This window comes from Protopterus annectens, chromosome 9.part0, assembly GCF_019279795.1.
Source record: "Protopterus annectens isolate FY-2018-M chromosome 9.part0, PAN1.0, whole genome shotgun sequence".
In the NCBI taxonomy this organism is placed as follows: Eukaryota; Metazoa; Chordata; order Ceratodontiformes; family Protopteridae; genus Protopterus; species Protopterus annectens.
In genome coordinates, this window is record NC_056743.1 from 103,700,066 (window position 1) to 103,716,305 (window position 16,240).

The window sequence follows — 16,240 nt, forward strand, 5'->3', positions numbered from 1 at the left end:
GTAGAGGGATAAAGCCCTTAGCACAGTCCTGCTGACCAGGGTTCAGATAGAGGCTTGCACAACTGAGTAGCATGGAGGGATGGTTATGAACGTTGTGGAGGAGGCTAGTTATTGCTGATGCTCCCGAAGAGGAGGCATGGTCAGTAGAGGGGAGTTCCCATGGACATGACCGAGGGTCAGGGTGTAGAAAAGAGAAAGTGGATAGGGCATATAACAAATCATAAAAAAAAAAAGAAATATCAGGCAAAAGCACAGATGGCCAAGCCAGGCCTCCAGGACATCCTTAAAATCTAAGACTGGCTTGCAGCACCACTAGAGTAAGTCCAGGGGGGGTAGGACAATGACTGGTAGATATGGCAGGGATGTGGGGCACTGGGGGACTGGTAATAAGGTCTAAGGGAACCATTTATGTTATAAAATGAATCCAGGTTACTGTTATTGTATCAGACTCCTTTTAACCCATTCCAGCAGTTCGATTATGTACAAAACAGTATGGGCAGTTTTAAAGCAAAGTAATAGTAAGGGTTCCTTTTTCTCATCACATTTTATAATAGCTGTATCAATCAAGATATCAAAATAAAATTATCTGATTGTAAGAAAGTACATTTTTCCTGAGGAAAGAAATTATTAGAGGGGCAGGACTGGAAATTGCCTCTAGTATTAATAATGCACGTGATGTGTAAAAAAAACAATATCAAAGGTTTTGACTTTGGAAATTTATACAGTCCCAAACAAATTCCTGAAATGAATAAATGTAGAAAAAGAATGATTAAGTCATTGTTTTTTTGTAATTTAAGAAATTCCTGTAAACCAGGAGACATAAGACAGCGATATATCTCAGCCAACTGTAGCATAATCAAAACCTCTAGTCTGTGTTTATTTCTTTTTTGACCCATCACCAGTCATTGTTTCCAAAAATTATGAGATCCTTTTTAAATATCTGAGAGGCTAGAGGTAGGCTGAATTCTAATGATTACTGGACAAACATCTCAAAGGAGTGGAGACATTTCTGAAAGAACATGAAGTCACAGTTTGAAAATTAAGTCCAGTCCAGGTATAGACTGGATCCAGTACAAGGAAATCCAAGGACTTTTGGAGCCATCATTTCCGTTTATACAATATTTTTAAATAAAACGTATGAAATTGGTTAAAATAGCAAGATATGCCTTGTTACAAATGATCTACAAAGGCAAAGGTTCTGTAGATTATCATAACATAGCGCGGTTGCAAGAGGACAAACAAACATAGCAGACAAGCACTTTCCAAGCTCACAAAACAGTAATTTACGGAGCGAAAGTGAACGTCCATCTATTTTCACGGATGATAACTTTAACTTTAAAGCATGGACAGAACACCAACCTTATTTCAAACCAGGTACTGTTAATACACAATTTGAGCAGTTGGACAATGATTTTGAGACTTTTACAAGCAAACTATATGGTTACAAAAACTCGCAAATGGAAATAAACTATTTAAAAGAGTGCATTAGAATACAGAGGGTGCCCAAAGGGTTACGGTGTTTCAAATTTCCGAACGCACCCATGGGCTCCACATTGCACTCTCAGTTAGTAGAATTATTTAACAAAACAGGATTAGAAATGTTGCAATTAATGGTAGACGATTATCAAACTAGAGCTAACTCTATTTTGAATGAATTAACAACATTGAATGAACATATTATCAAACACGAAAGGTTTATTGGTTATAAAAAAAGATATGATGACACTTTCATAGAAGTAGATTCACACTGTATGAAAGTTCTGGACAGGAAAGCAAGAAAGCTTGAACGAGACCTGATTGAATATAGAGAAGGGACAGCTTACCCTGCACCAGGCAGACCTAAGCATCCAATAACGGGCAATATAGGGATAAATAATGCACAAGACACCAATTCACATGACAGTATTTCTAATTTAGAACCCCCCAGAAGAAGTGAACGTATTGCTCAAAAGAGTAGTTCTAATGCACAACAGGTTTTTCAGTTCCCCCAGGGCAGACCAGGGGGGAGAATCAATCATTACCAACAGCAGAACTGGGGGAGGAACCACAGATAGATTTCACTCACTCCAGTGAGGAGAGAAATTATCAACTAGAAGTAGAAAGTCAACAGACAGGTTACAAAGTGATTAACCAGGAGAATTTCACTATTTTTAATTTTACAGACCTAGAAGTCACTGTTGATTTTTTTCAATTATTCACCAAAGGTTTACATTTTGTGCCCACTAAATCTAGTTATCTACCCAGGTTACTTATTGAGCTTAAATTATTTGTCCGGAACTTAGATCTAACTTTATTTTTCAAAAGCCACGAAGTACATAACAATTTTCTCACTAGAAGTAGTACTTTCAACCCCCCCACCAACCCGCTTTTAAAAATTTTTGAAGAATCTGTAGAGAGAGTTTGGAGAGAAAACATGGTCAGGAAACATCTGGACCAACCTTCGAATTTTGCCCCACACTTGCGGTCAGTGGTAGACAAACTAAAAACAGAAGGGATAAGAGTGATGAAACCAGACAAGGGGGGTGGAATAGTGCTGATGCACCAGTTTGACTACGACAACCATATTCATGACCTTTTACAAGATACCAACATTTATGATGCTGTTTCAAAAAATGAATTAAATATCGCACTAGCAAATATCAAATACGGTTTACATGACCACTTTATCCAAGGGGCAATTAATGAAAATCTTTATAACTATTTAATGGTACCAAAACCTAAAACTCCAGTGCTATTTGGAATTCCCAAGGTGCACAAGGGGCTTAGATCCCCTCAAATTCGACCAATTGTCGCGGGGGCGGGGTGGATCACTGAGCCCCTTAGTAAGTTTGTGGACTTCCACTTAAAAGAATTTGTGTCCACCCTTGACTTTGTATGTAAGGACTCATGGCAATTTTTAGCCAGTATGTCTTCAGACATTGACAACTCTGATATCCTCATGGTAACCATAGACATAGTTGAGCTCTTCCCTAGTAGACCCCACGGCATAGGCATAGAATGGTTCACTGAGATATTAGCCACTGAAACAGGGCTGAGTAACAGTTTAATAAACCTCATAGTTAAGTTCATGGAGACTATTCTACACAACAATTTTATTTGCTTCAATTGCAAATTTTTCAGGCAGAAAAGCGGTGTAGCAATGGGTGCTCCTTGCGCCACAGCATATGCCAACATAGTACTACACAAATGGGAAAAGCTCTTTATTCATTCTACTATTTGGAAGCAATATATAAGTTATTATAATAGATATTTAGATGATATTTGCATTCTTTGGAGAGTCTCAAAAGACAAATTCTTTGAATTCGCCAACTATTTAAATGGGACAACAGAGTTTCTTTCGTTCACTTACGAAATCAGTGAACATACATTGCATTACTTAGATGTCTTACTCACCAAAAACACAAATAAAAAAGGTTTTAAATCACAAATATATCGAAAAAGTACATATTCTAACACTTTTTTACATTTTGATAGTGGCCATCCACTTTACATAAAAAAAGGAATCATAAAAGGCCAGCTTATTCGGGCCTCAAGAATGTGTAGTTCCACGGAACTTTTTTTCAAAGAAGTTGATTTCTTGAAAAAGCTTTTTATAGAAAGAGGTTACCCTTTAACACTTTTTCAAGCAACACTAGTGGAGGTTTTGGAGAAAAGAGATAGTTCTTATCCCCCACTACTAGGAACAGGGCTACCTCTATCCTTACTAACTAAGCAAGTGGAAACTAACAAACAAAAGAATTTTACATACACTTACACTAATGATTCACATCTCATAGAAGACACCATTAAGAATTTTTGGCCAATTGTCATTATGCAACAAGACATTGGGGATTTGCTTCCTGCAACAATTAATTTTACAAGAAAAAGAGATATCAATCTTAAGGGAATTTTTGAAAAGAGCCCACACTTTACACAGAGGCATATTTGTAATTGTTCCACCAAAAGGTTGGGAACATTTTGCTGTGGCAGATGTCACCAATGTGCCTACATATTGCAAGATGATCATATCAAGATACCATCTCGAAAAATTAATTTAAAAGCTTATGATCATTATTCTTGCACATCCACTGGTGTAGTTTATCTTGGCTTATGCCAAAGCTGCCCAGCTTTTTACGTGGGCAAGACGGAAAGAGCATTCAGACGCAGGATCTATGAACATCTTTATGAGATTAGTAAAAAGAAAGAAACAAACGCATTTTTTAAACACTCTCTTACTTGTTCGAACATGTCTATCAAATTTTTTGTATTAGAAAAAGTGACCCAAGATCAAAGAGGTGGGGACTGGGAGACTAGGCTAGGTACTAGAGAGCTTATTTGGCAGTTAAAACTAGATGCCACAAAACCCCCTGGGCTGAATGAAAATACTAGTTTGGCTTGTATTTTAAAGGCAAATAGAAACGTTGTATAACTCATTAACTCTGTGCCCAGAATTGTATTTATAAGAACATTATACTGATTAAGTATTTTGCACAATTTTAATAAGGTTTTTTAACTAATGAATTTAGAACACAAGTAATTAAGAAGCATTCATTAACTTGTACAGTATATATGCATATTTGAAATAATCTTAAGGTATAACCACAATTGACGAGCAGTAGTTATTTCACCAATATATTAATTTATGAGCATCATACATCAAAGATTTTAGTAGTTTAGTTGATTTATTGTACATCCATTGATTAATTTATTTAACATTTATTCTATTTTTTTATGATTAAGAGTTTATGAGCAACACAACTCATTAGTTTTTAAATTCTATGAAGTTTAACAACAATATATAGTGAACTATACTGCATTTTAGCAACTTATTCAATTAGGGTTATAGTTTTTGCACAAATATGCACACATTTTAATATTTTACATATTTTTATTTTTTTTTGTGGAAGTCAACCAAAGTTTTATGAATTATATTCAAATTGTTTATATAAAAAAGTTTTAAAAGCTATTTAGACTTTACAGTTTGATTTTTTGTAAAGTGGAACAAGCTTACAGACAAGCTGCATTTTATTCATGAATTTATATTTACAATTTGGTATCAGTATTTAAACTGTTTTGTACTTTAAAGGTCGTACACGGAAACATTACAGGGTCTACATGATAGTTTTCCGGTGTATCACTCATACATTATAGAGTAATTTAATTAATTAGTTAATTAAGTTCTTAACCAATCAATATGTACCTAACAGACTATTTAAGTCTATTGCAAATTCATGATGATTGTACTTGAAAAAGCCCGGTATTACCGGGCGAAAGCGCTTGTGTCTTATTGTGTTTCACTACGTTTGCTTTTACTTCTCCGTTGTGCATTAATAAAAAGTGGTATTCGACTTAGCATGTTGGTTTGGCTATTTTTCTGCCTGGATTTGGAAACTATTGTTTAGAGTAAGAGGAAGCTTATCTCCAAGAAGAAGGGACAGTTGTATTTGCTGGTACGCTTACTGTCTGGAAGTTTTGGATTTGGTGAGGTCTTCCGTTGGTTTATTCCTGGTTTCTTCATTTTTTTGTTGGTTCGTTTATCATAACAGCTACCACACTGACAGTTTGAACTATATCATTACTTTGATAAGTGAGTAAGTAATATATATATATATATATATATATATATATATATATATATATATATATATATATATATATATGTGTGTGTGTGTATGTGTGTATTTTATACAGATCAGTACAAAACCTGCAACAGTGGATTTATAAAATATATTTTATCTAAATTCCATCACTTTTTCAGTGTACTCCCAGTGCTAGTTAAACACACTTAAGTTACATTCTACCCAATGAACCTGTCATCCATACTGTCACTTCAGCTATGTAGATAAACCGCCTGCAGCCTCAGGCTACAGGATTGCTATTATTGATACACCACCTGCAGCCTCAGGCTACATTCTTGTTATAGTGGTACACCACCTGCAGCCTCAGGCTACAGGGGCTTGCTATATTGGTACACCACCTGCAACCTCAGGCTACAGGGCGTGCTGTACTGGTACACCACCTGCAGCCTCAAGCTACAGGGCGTGCTGTATTGGTACACCACCTGCAGCCTCAGGCTACAGGGCTTGCTGTATTGGTACACCACCTGCAGCCTCAGGCTACAGGGCGTGCTGTATTGGTACACCACCTGCAGCCTCAGGCTACAGAGCTTGCTGTATTGGTACACCACCTGCAGCCTCAAGCTACATGCTTGTTTTCTCTTTTATCCAAAATGGACCCCATTGAAATACCATTTTGTATAGCCATAAAAAGCCAAGGGGAATATCATAAATGAAGATATCCTTATTCACTATGGGAGACCAAGTTTAAAAGCTGGACACTTAAAATCAGCATAGCCAACATTTTGTTTATGCAACTCATAACTATAGTACATGTCCTGAGTTCCAGTGTTTTTAGTGGTCATAAAAATAAGTATGTTTTAATTAAAATAAAAAAATAATGTTTAAAAATTATTTTAGATAAAAATGGAATGACTGCAGCCTGGCAGCCCAAAGGAAATTACTTTGACTAAAACTCAGAATAAGATGAAAATCACTAAGACATTTTAGCTAAGGAAAAATGCACCTGTAAATCACCAAGACATTTTAGTTAAGGAAAAATGCACCTGTAACAGCTTTAACTCTTAGCTCGTGATAATGTACGAAGCAACGCAGAGACAGCTTCACCCTACTGGGCCACAGATAGGTTACTTTAATGGTAAAGTAACATGCTGGCTTAAGAATCACAGACAGTGCAGAACCCTGATGCACATATCTTCTTACGGGTTCCTGACTCCACTTTATTGAATATTTCAGTTCTTTAAAAGAAGCTATAAAACAATCAGATGGTGGTGTTGTGCAAACCAAAGCTGGGTAGTCTGTTTATAAGAATTTTTTGTGGTTAATATTGTTGAAGAGTTTTGGTAAGAGGAGGCCTAATATAACTTGTTCTTTAGTGAGGTCTTCCCTTGCACATTCTGCCACCGTAAATAGTGGCATATTTATAAAGCCCCATATGTCAAAGTCAACTTTATTGTCATTTAGGACTATACAAGTGCAGCCTGAACGAAATTCCGAGTCTCAACCCTCCAGAGAGTACATAGGACGCAAGGATAACAAGAACAAGAGAATAACATTTCAATTTAAAATAAGATATTAAATACAAGACCCAGAGAAGGGTAAATAAACCAATAAAAGCAGCAAAAACACATAAGCCCCCAGACAGTCATAACAAGAATACTGTACAAAGCAGCATGACAGTGTGGGACTTCACATGTTAAGATTGTCCTCCTTTGTTCATCTGCATCAGACAAACAGCAGGCAATTACACATGAATAAGAAAATATATTGCTACATCAACGAATAAAAAGGGTACTATACAGTTTTTAGCTGAACTACATATTGAGAATGATTACTGACTAAATAATTGGTGGCTGGTATCAGAGTTTGTAAGTCTCAACACTGTTGGGTAGAAGCTGTTTAAGTATCTGGTGGTCCTGCAGCAGATACTCTGATATCTCTTCCCCAAAGACAGTTGTGTAAACCAGCCATGTGCAGAGTGAGAGAGGTCACAAATTATTTTGGATGCTGGATTGATGGCAACTTGGTGCCCATGACTTTTTAGCTACCTGCACCACTCTCTACAGCTTCTTTCTTTCTTTCTGCTGTTGTACTGTTCCCAAACCAAACTTTGAAGCTACTAGTCAGAATGCTCTCAACTGCTCCTGTCTCAAAATGTAGTGAGAGCAGTAGGTGTGCGCTCAGCTTTTTTGAGCTTTCTGAGAAAGTGGAGATGTTGATGTGCTTTTTTGACCATCTGTTCAGTGTTCATTGTCCAAAAGAGATCCTCCGAAATGTGCACCCCTAAAAACTTTGGCGAAGAGGTGGAAAGGGTCATTTCTACATTTATCATGAACAATGAGTGTGTTGACTTTTTCCTGAAGTCGGTAATGATTTCTTCTGTTTTATTGACATTCAGGTCAAGGTTGTTCTTAGCACATCAAACAATGAGTAGACCTTGTCTGTGTAAGCTCTTTCATCTTCCCCTTTGATGAGGCCTACAACTGTAGTATCACCTGCAAATTTTATGATGTGATTGGTGGTGTATTTTGCATAACAGTCATGAGGATGGTGAACAACAGAGGGCTTAGCACACAACCCTGAGGAACACCAGTGTTGAGTATTATGCACCCTGAGGTGTTGTTGCCTGCACAGCTCTTGATACGTGGCAGACATGGCAGGCATTTGCGGGAAAGGTGTCAAGTTTAGGGCACAGAAATGTGGTGTCCAGGACTCCAAGATTTGTATTGGACTCCTAGTTAAGAACCACAGTGCCAGGCTTTTGCAAGGGGACTATTCTGTTCCCATGTTTTCTGCAGTCTGTTCATCAAGTCAAGGATCCAGTTGCACATGAGCTTGCTAACTCCAAAATGTGCAAGCTTGTCCATAAGCTGCATTGGAACCACTGTACTGAATGCCGAGTTGAAGTCAACAAACAACACACTGACATAGTTTCTTCCCTTCAGATGATTGAGTAAGAGGTGGAGTGCCATTGAAATAACATTTGTGAACATCATGGTGGGATATTTTTAGGATATTGCTGTTCTGTATAAAGACAGCCAATTGCTTTAGAGTTATTTTTTGCTAATCTTAACTATGGTGTTTTAAATTAATATTCACCATTGTGAACATGTTGAAATTTACCCGTATACGGGCTCAGCTGTGCAAAAACTTTGATTCCATTGATATCCAAGCTTGCTTATTTATTTATTTAACATTTGTTTACTGGGAAAGTCTGACTTGGAACAAAGCCAATTTTCAGCAAAGGCCTTGGGAAAATTGCTCCAGATGCATGTCTTTGTAATGTTGGAGGAAACTGGAGTACCCAGACACATACCTTCCAACCATACCAAATTACTCATTTTTTACCGAGTTTTAGGGTCCAAATAATGGGGTGCCATGATTCCAGAGTGGCACCCCTGCATTTCTGAAATTTTCCCAGTTTTTTTTTTTTTTAATTTTTTTCATGCTTTCTGAGTTGACATCATCACATGTGTGATGACGCCAGCTCTGTCGGAGTGAGCAGGAAGCCATGGGTACTGCAGAAGAGTGAACATTTAGAAGTGTTTTAATTATTCTGGCTGCACTCAAGAAAGAAACATGTTAATGTTTTATTTATACTGCCTGCACTCAACAAGGAATGGACTGGCTGCACTTACAGGAAGTCCTGGGAATGTGAACAGAAAAAAGTCTGTTCTGGTTGCACTTGTGAGCAGTTTCTATTTCAGGTAACATGTTTTAGTTTATTTTGAATGGACTGGCTGCCCCTGGGTACTGCAGAGGGAAGGAAGGATTAATGGAAATGTTTGTTTATTCTTATTCTGGCACTCGAGAAATAATCTATTTCACATATCTGGTGTGTGTGTGTACATATGCCCCAAGTTTAATACAGCTGTTGGCTAGAGGTTCAAACCCTGTACCTTGGGTACAAGGTAAAAGGAGCCTAAAGTCCCTAGCCACCACTACTTGTGAATGTATGCCTCATATTTTTGAGCTGTTCCTCATAAAATCTGTGGTTTCCAGGATTCTTGTGGCAAATCACTGAAGGACTGAATTCACTAAATAATGACAAATATTTGAATTTCAGACTTCATATTCTTCAGAAAATAAATGGTAACACAAAACCTTTTATTCTAGCAATTTTCTAAGTTTATAAGATCAGTATTTGAAATGTGTCACTACTTTGGGGCTATATTCCCCCATTATTAGCTTTGTCCAGGTTGTTTGTGCTAAGAGGTTGACAGCTATGGTGAGAAGTGAGAACTGAATTCACTAAATGATAGCCATTTAAGTTTCATTCTTCCTGTCTTTCAGGAAACTGCTGATTTTTCATAGTGGTATGTTGCTCTGATTGTAGTGCACAGGATCCTGGGTTCAAGACTTGGCAGTGGTGGTAGCATAACATTTTATTCTAGCAACTTTCCAAAATTATATAAGCAATGTTTAAAATGTGTCCCTGTTTTTTGGCCTTTTGCCCCCCCCCCCCCACAAAAAAAAAATGAAAGTGAAAATAAGTGTGAGAAGCCTGTGGCTTACACTACTGTCATTCTATTTATATGTTGTTGTTGTTGTGTCTTTCGGCTTTTCCCGGTTAGGGGTCGCCACAGCAGAACTCCGGTCCGCTAATGATTGGCAGTTGATCTTTACGTGCCGAGTTGCCAGCCCTGACGCACAACCTTCAATGAAGGTACGCCCATTCACGCATGTCTCCACACAGAAGACTCTCTAGCTGAGAGTGGAACGTCTTACTGTGAAGCGGCAGCACTATATATGTGTGTGTGTGTGTGTATATATATATATATATATATATATATATATATATATGTATAGTGTCTGGGTGGGAAGTAGACTTTTATGATGGAAATGTTCTGAATTGGGCAGTTTTGTCATTATGGGTTGATGCATTTTGTTTCATTGCCTACTGGAAAAATGTTCAAACAATAAATTTAAAATGTGCTCTGACTAGCAAGTGTGCTGTATTATGCAAGGAATATAACTTAACACTCTTGTGTGGGGTCATTTACTGCACTGCTATAACTTGATATTACTTGTGAACCTCTGCTATCTCTGTAAAAAAAAAAAAAAAAAAAAATCTTGCTTTTTTCCCACTTTTCTGAGAGTTAAAAAAGTTCAGTTACAGGCTTGCTGTTCCTGAACTGTTTGAAAGTTTCTGTGAGGCCATTTTTGCTTGGGCTGAAGGAGGGTCTCTCTGTGATCAGTGGCAGTGAATAACATTGAGCAGCTTCCCTGTCCCCCATAGAGGTGGTTACTGACTTGAAACTGTAGTTTTATTGGCCACTAGGGTCATTTCCAAAACTCCTTCATCTTCCTCTCTTAAAACCTAGTTGCCTCGTGGTTTGGGTGTCTTTTCAGGCTTGTTGGCTGTTGGTGAAGCACCCTCCAAGAGGAAAAAACGCTGAGAGAAGAAGGGAGCCACTTTTGAGATTTTAAGTATTTTTTCTCTGTTTATTTGCTAAGTTTTTCTGCATAGCTGCCTAGCTTGAGCATTTTCTGGCTTGTTAAACTTGATTTCTGTATTAGTAGCTGTATTTAGAGCACAACCAAAAGCTGTTTGCTAAATTTCCTGTTTGCACTTAATTTTAAATCGTTTTTTCTTAAAACTTGCATATTTTCTGTCCTTGACCTAGCACTCTTGTGTGGGGTCATTTACTGCACTGTTATAACTTGATATTACTTGTGAACCTCTGCTATCTCTGTAAAAAAAAAATCTTGCTTTTTTCCCACTTTTCTGAGAGTTAAAAAAGTTCAGTTACAGGCTTGCTGTTCCTGAACTGTTTGAAAGTTTCTGAGAGGCCATTTTTGCTTGGGCTGAAGGAGGGTCTCTCTGTGATCAGTGGCAGTGAATAACATTGAGCAGCTTCCCTGCCCCCCGTAGAGGTGGTTACTGACTTGAACCTGTAGTTTTATTGTCCATTTTGGGTCTATTCCTGCTTCTTTCCAGTCCCTGCTATCAAGCACGCTTTAACGTGCTTTAGCGCGATTTAGCACAGATTTGCCACTACAGCAGCATCGGGCAGCGCCGGTTAAACAAGGTTAAACTCTTTCTGGCTCCAGAAAGTCTGTTCTTCAATTTTTCCCTTAGAACTGCTCTGTTAGGAACCTAAACAGTTTACACCTTCACAAAAAGTGCAGCACTTGTTCCAAATAGCTTTTTCTTCTCAAAAAGCTCAGCACTTGTCTTATAAGCATATCCCTTGTCTTATAAGCATTCTCTTTGCAGGTCAAGCACTCCTATATTATACAAATCTCTCACTAGCAAAACCCCCCAGGAGTGCCCACTTCCCTGCTAAGCCCACTACTTTTCTGTCTCATACCAACTCATAATTCTTTCTAGCATGTCGAAGGGTCAGATGCTGGCGTCCTCTCCTGCCCAGTTGGTGAATCTGGGAATTCTGAGACAATGTTACAATTGCCTCATGTACACGGACAACCCTCTCCTCCTCTCACGTAACACTAACACTTGTGAGAGATGCAGCTATTTAGCCAGACTGGAGGCTGAGCTCTCTCAACTCAGGACTGGCAAGACCAGGCAGGAGGAGAAGGCAACTACACACACCACAATACCAGTCTCACATAACTCAACCACACCACTGAATCAAACACATAAACACACTAAGACATACTCGAGGCCCTGAGTAAAATTTACCTAAACAGCAGAGGCCTCCAAAGCAGACACCCAAGCAACTGCAAACTCAATACACCACACAAACAACACATAAACAACAAAATCAGTGTGCAAAGCAGTCACTGCCCTTAAGGCCAAATACAACACCAAACATACTTGTCATAGGTGACTCCATAGTCAGACACACTGACGTCCCGCTCACCAGACTGAGTAAGGAGAAGGTCACAGTAAGCTGCCTGTCGGGCGCTAGAATCCGCCACATAACGCAAGCACTCAGGTTTCTCAACAGCAGGTACAAGTATGACTCAGTCATTGTCCACGCTGGTGTCAACGACCTGAGACGTACCTCCTTGGACTACATGAAAAGAGACATTGAGGAGCTCTCTGATTATGTAGCCCAGGCAGGTATGACCCTGACCTTGAGCAGTATCCTACCTTCACCTAGAATGATGCCACAATACAGTGATAAGATGATCAGCTTTAATAATTGGCTTAAATTCTGGTGTCATTCAAAGGGGATCCAATGTCTGTCTGCCTGGGATGACATGCTGGACAAGCCACGCTGCTTCGCAAGGGATGGCTTGCACCTGTCACCCTAGGCTTCCGGATATTGGCAAAGGCTCTTGCCACCCCATAGTGCCTTTTTAGGCAAGGCTCAAATTCTAAACCTACCACCCTAGAACACAAAAAAGGAAAAAACTAAGGGTAATGCTGCTCAATGCCAGAAGTCTCAATCTCAAGATGCATGCACTCGAGGCCCTTCTCAGTATGGAGAACATCGATGTCTGTGCTGTGACAGAAACCTGGTTCAAGGCTCCTGAGAGCACCCCAGCACTATCAGGTTTCACCTCATATCATGCGTTCCTGCCCCAAAATCCGGACAACACCAAGAAAGGAGGGGGGGTGTCCATATTTATAAAGGACACCCACACCTCAAGGTTGGTGGCAACGCACGATGCATCGGAGACCATCCAGGTGCAATTAACCATAGGCAAGTCTGCTCTGCAATTTGTAGCATGTTACAGGCCACCCTGTCAAACTCAGGAACCTCACATGGCCTTCCTGAAAACATTGGAGGGGATAAATATATCTCCAAACACCATCATAGTAGGTGATTTCAACTACCCTAATATAGACTGGGAACACTACTCAAGCCCAAACACTCTAGCCCAAAGGTTCCTGGAGTTCATAAACTCAAATGCCATGGAACAACTAGTCACCATCCCCACAAGAGGAGAAAACATACTTGATCTCATCATCACGAACATGGGATCACAATGTTCAACACCGGAAGTATACCCCTCACTGGTGAGATCAGATCATAAACTAATCTCGCTGGAGGTCCTCATCCCGCCCCCACCTGAAATAAAAAGACCACAGTGAAAAACTTCTCAAAAGCCGACTTCACACTTCTAAAAACTAGCGTGGTCTCCTTTAAGGCCCCTGAGCCAGTGGTAAACATTACTCAAACCGCTGAATCACTCACAAATGCCTTCTACCAGCACCTACAGGACTGCATGGATCAGGCAATCCCAAACAAAACTAAGACTCTCTGTACCAAAGGCAAGCGTCCAGTCTGGTGGACCCCAGCCATAAACAAGCTCTACAACAAAAGGAGGAAGCTACTACAAGATAGAGCAAAATCCTTGAAAGGTAAGACACCTTTGATCATTATAAGTAAAACACTAAGAGCTCTCATAAAATCATCCAAGGCAAATTTTGAGAGAAAAATCGCCAAGGACTCAAAAGACAATCATAAGGCCTTCTTTAGCTATGTTAGAAACCTAGGAGGAAACTCCCAGATATGCTCAGAATTAGTTCAAAATGATGTGAAGATTACTGAACCTACACACATTGCCAACATACTGGCTGACAGGTTCAGTGCAAACTTCTCCCCCCCCCCCAAAAGGAGAGATATCTATACCAGAGGATTGTAGCCCCCCAAACATCTCCAACGCCCAGGTGAGAACTGCTCTCTCCAAGGCAAAAAACACAGCATCCATGGGACTGGATGGTGTCCCCGGCTGTGTGCTCTACAAACTCAATGAGGAATTAAACCCACAGTTAGGACAGCTGTCTAATCTTAGCCTCACCTCAGGATACGTACCCAAGGAGTGGCGCACGACAACTGTGGTCCCACTTCACAAGGGCGGTGCCTCCGCCGACCCTGGTAATTACCGTCCCATTAGCTTGATGAGCCTTATCTGCAAAGCCATGGAGAGGATCATAATGGAACTCATAAATAAAGACATAGGGAACTTTCAGACTTTGGATCCAACCCAGTTTGGCTTTGTCAAAGCCAGATCATGCCTTTTAAACTTGGTTGACTTTTTCGAGACAGTCACCAAGGCCATTGATGAGGGAAAGGCAGTCCATACAGCCTACCTTGACCTGGCAAAGGCCTTCGACACAATACCCCACTCAGGTATCATCGAAAAACTCATCAGCTTGAATGTAAACCAATACATCACAAGATGGGTTGCAAACTGGCTAAGTGACAGAACCCACAGGGTCAGAGTTGCTGGAGCCATGTCAGACTCAAAGCCTGTCACAAGTGGTGTCCCACAGGGCTCAGTCCTGGGTCCACTCTTGTTCGGCATCTACTTTTCTGAAGTACAAGCAAACACAGGAGGGTTATGGCTGACAAAGTTTGCAGATGACTGCAAACTGTGCGCCATAGTCAAAAACATATCTGACACAGATATCCTTCAGAAGGGCCTCACAGAAACGGATAACTGGTGCCAAAGCCATGGCCTAAAGTTAAACGCCAAGAAATGCATAGTCATACCCTTCGGGAAAAACAAGGTTACCCCTAGCTACCATATAGGTGTCAATCCACTGAGCACAGAAGTCATCAGGGATCTGGGGACGCAGGTTGACAGTAGCCTTTCGTTTGACACTCATGTTGCTAAAGTAGTTAGGAAAACCTTCTACATTGCCCACCTGATCATGAAGGGATTCACATCTAGATCAAGGGAGGTCATCGTCTCCCTGTACTCATCACTCATTAGACCTATGATTGAGTACAATTCCCCATTCGGAATGTATCTGACCCGACACCTGCAGCAGCTGGAAAGGCCCCAAAAGTTCCTCACCAAAAGGATAAAGGGTCTCAAAAATATGTCTTATGCTGCCCGACTGAAAGAACTCCAGCTCTATTCAGTCTCATACCGCTTGCTCAGAGGTGACCTGTGCCTGACATATAAGGCCATGTCAAACCCAGATTTGATGAATATGCTTCACCTCAAAAATCTAGATCCCTCAGAACCACAAGGGCGGAGACTTAAACCTTGACACGGTTATTAATAGAACGTGCTGGAGGGACAAATTCATCACCCAGAGACTCCCTATGCTGTGGAACAAAATCCCGGTACATGTGAGGCAGAGCACCTCGCTGGCCTTGTTCAAGAGGAATCTTGACCAATGGATGGGAGATTGCAGATATACCCCAGGGATTACTTCAGTGTCACTGCTTGACAGAGGCACAGCAAAATAATAGGCATAGTTTTATTCAAACTAAAGGGGTGGCGAAAGCCACATAACTATGGGCTAGGCTTATAAATGCCCTTGGGCAGATAGCCTAGTATGAACCTATGAACCTATGAACACATGTATGTTTCTTGTTTTGTGTGCAAGGGGGCAATGATTTGAAAACAGCCCAAAGATAATCTTTATCCACCAGGGGCCAGATGCATTTTCTTTTGGATGTAGTGTGGGTTTCAATGTGGTTTCAAGGGCAGAGAAGTTTTAATGCCAAGTCTATTTTCATTGTGAGACAGTATTGCTTTGTTTAGCAGATGTCTATTAGTGTTTATAAATTGTGCTATAAAATGTAAAAATAAAATCTAAATAATCATTGTAGAAATAAAGCAGTATGCACACAGTGTTTATGGTAAATGGGGCGAAATAGCCAGGTAATGAGACACTGGAATGGCTGTAGGGGGACTCTGGTGCCATATTTTGGTTGTCCGTTCTTCAGTTTGTTTTTTGAAAGTTGGTATCCCACAATTCCCAGTGGAGTGGGTGGGTTTATGTAATGATGTATGCAAATTTTATGTTA